This window comes from Humulus lupulus, chromosome 6 (assembly GCF_963169125.1).
Source record: "Humulus lupulus chromosome 6, drHumLupu1.1, whole genome shotgun sequence".
NCBI lineage: Eukaryota > Viridiplantae > Streptophyta > Magnoliopsida > Rosales > Cannabaceae > Humulus > Humulus lupulus.
In genome coordinates, this window is record NC_084798.1 from 54,415,364 (window position 1) to 54,418,814 (window position 3,451).

The following is a 3,451-nucleotide window of genomic DNA, read 5'->3' on the forward strand; positions in this document are numbered from 1 at the left end:
CTTGACCCAGCCGGAAGTGTAGTCGACGGGGACGTTGGGCCCGTACTGGGGGGGGTGATTGTGACAATCAGAATCCTGTGATCCGTAAGGGGAAAGATCGGGTAAAGTTGTGCAATCCCACACCGCCTAGGGAAGGTCAAGTGTGATGATTCTAAGACTGTGTAGGTATGAGACTACACAGTTGAAGATGGCTTAAATGGATTGATGGGTACTACCTATGGCAACAAGATGCATCTTCTTTTCGAAAGCCCATCACTTGAGAACTCCAAAGTTAAGCGTGCTTGACCTGGAGTAATCTTAAGATGGGTGACCTCCTGGGAAGTTTTTCTCAGGAAGCGTGTGAGTGAGGACAAAGAACGTTGGAAAGACTCGTGTTGGTTTGTAGGGCCAGTCGTCATTCCAGGAAGCAGCCATAGTGACATGGGGCGTTACAAATAGTATCAGAGCCTTGACCTAGCCGGAAGTGTGGCCGACGGAGATGTCGGGCCCGTAAGGGGGTTGATTGTGACAGTCGGAATCCCGTGATCCGTGAGGGGAAAGACTGGGTAAAGCTATGCAATCCCCCACCGCCTGGGGAAGGTCAAGTGTGATGATTCTAAGACTTTGTAGGTATGGGACTACATAGTTGAAGAGGGCTTAAATGGATTGATGGGTACTACCTATGCCAACAAGATGCATCTTCTTTTTGGTAGCCCATCACTTGAGAACTGCCAAGTTAAGCGTGCTTAACTTGGAGTAATCTCGAGATGGGTCACCTCCTAGGAAGTTTTCCTAGGAAGTGTGCGATTGAGGACAAAGCACACTGGAAAGACTCGTGTTGGTTTGTAGGGCCAGTCTTCATTCCAGGAAGCAACCATAGTGACGTGGGGCGTTACAACCTCCACACAGAAAATCCTAGAGCATACATACAGTCTTAACTGGTAACTTACATAATTACGCAATTGTAACATAACATACGTGCTTACTTACTCATTGATATCATAACATACATACTTACTCAGGGTTCCTGATGAACCTTTAACATAGCTTATCATTTCTTAACATATCTAACCATAGCGTCGACGGGTGTAAACTAGTTACAACGGTTACCCAGACTCCTAGAGGAATTCAACATACTTTCTTAGCCATAGAGATTTGATTCCAGAATTAACTTACTTACGTGTCACGGAGTTTAACCAGACTCTTATGTCACGGGTGTTAAGCCGGAATTCTTACATATTGCAGTGGCCAACTGACCTTAGTCACAAAGACATCGGCGGGGAACCAATTTCTCACATAGTTCCCCAGTGGCTAGCCAAAGTTCATAGTTGTCATGGTAGCTAGCCGAACTCTTATGCCACGTCTGTTAAGCCAGACTTCTTACATATTGCAATGGTTAATCGACCTTAGCCACACATGCATCGGTGGCAAACTGGTTTCTCACATAGTTCCCCAGTGGCTAGTCAGAGTTCATAGTTGTCACGGTAGATAGCCGAACTCTTATGTCACGGGTGTAAGTCAGACTTCTTACATATTGCGATGGCCAACCGACCTTAGCCACACAGGCATCGGTGGTGAACTAGTTTCTCACATAGTTCCCCAGTGGCTAGCCAGAGTTCATAGTCGTCGCAGTAGATAGCCGAACTGCTTACCTTAGTCATGAGTATGCGAATTCTCTAGGACCACGATCTTGAGTAAAACTTCTAGGACTAGTTCAAATTATTAACTACTAGCTCAGTTATCTAAACTAGTCATTAATGTGTTGTAGCCAAACAAATCATAAGTTGTCTTAACTGGATTCCTTAGCGCTTGCTTGTGGAAACCTTCTATCTAGAAGCGAGCCTTCATGCTTAGATAACACTGTAGTGAAACCACCCAATGACTCGGATTAAACTATGGTATATTCTTATAGTCAATATTCCAAAATAACTACATGAAATAAATTCTTTGGGGTTCTATACTATAGTCTCTTATACACTTCACAATGTATAAGGCCAGATTTTGTTTTAGTCTTAACAGTATCATAGGAAAATCGATCTTGTCGCAACACGCTCACCGTGCCATGCATTTTTAATATTCTTTAAATGAAGAACTCACTTATCAGATAACTCATATTTTGGTTTTAGGAAAAAGGAGTTATAGTCAACTCATATCTTTAGAAAATACCTACTTGTCGTATTCTTATGAAAATTTATTGTTTTCTATCATTTACCAAAATACCACTTATTCATCTGTTTCAAATAATATCTAACAATGTCATATTGCTCTCTTATAGGTTCTATAAAACCCAAACTCCCATTCTTACCAATTCTTACCCATAACCTAGGATCTCTCTTTATGTTGCTTTTTGAAAAGAATGGCAATTGGACCTTTAACTTATAATATGGTAAAATTAACTTTTCGTTAAAGTTCAAAATTGCTACCTGTCAGTTTTTTAGGGAAACTTGGAAAAATTATTTCTCTTAAACCGTAATAAAGTTTTCTCTCAAATTTTACAGGAGTCCTTGTACACATCTTAACTAATTCCCTTCAAAATTTTGTAATTTTTGGGATGGCGAAGCCCATTCAAATTTTTAAAGCAATCTGGGCAAAGACTGCGGCCCAAAAGTTTTTCCCAGGTTTTGTGGTAAATTTGAAAATTTATTTCTCTTACATTGTAGCTCAGTTCTTTCTGAAATTTTACGAGCTTTATAAATGTCTAAATTAGCTTTCTATAAAATTTCATAATTTTTGGAATAATAAAACACAACCAAATGTTTAAAGCCATCTGGGTAGTGCTCACTGCCCAGAAGTTTTGTTTCTAGATTCTAGGGCAAACTTTGAAAAATCATATCTCTTATTCCTTAACATAATTTCCTTTAAAATTTCACAGTGACCCTTATACATGTTTCATAGCTTTTTGATTAGTAAAACCCGTTCAAAAGTCAAAACAATCTGGGCAGTGCATCCTGCCCAGAAATTTTCTAGATTTACATCAAAATGCCAAAACATGCATAACTTTGGTTTAAAAATATCTTTTCATGATTTTCCAAAGCCTAACATCAATTAATCTCAACGAGCTATGAAACTACACAATTATTTTTCACAATTAGAGGCAGTAGGGTACGATCTGACTCGTTGGAAGTCAGACCACGAAAACTTGGCAGCATGCATTTCTATACATTCTAGCAAAAATAAACACAACTAGAAAAACCCTAGCCACATGCATGCAAGAAAATAAAAAAATCAACCAATCTAACCCTCAATCATATAATAAACTTAAAAAACCAACAAAATAACCTATACAAGCAGATCTAACATCAATAACCAAAAATAACTCAAAACCAACCAAAGATCTACCTTTGATGGTTCTAGCTTGGAGATGATAGTCCTTCGCTTGTCTAAACTTCCTTCTTGGATTCTATACCCTCAAACTGAGCCCCATAGGTTTCACATGAAGATTTTTAGAGAGTGTTAGGGTAGAAAATTGAGA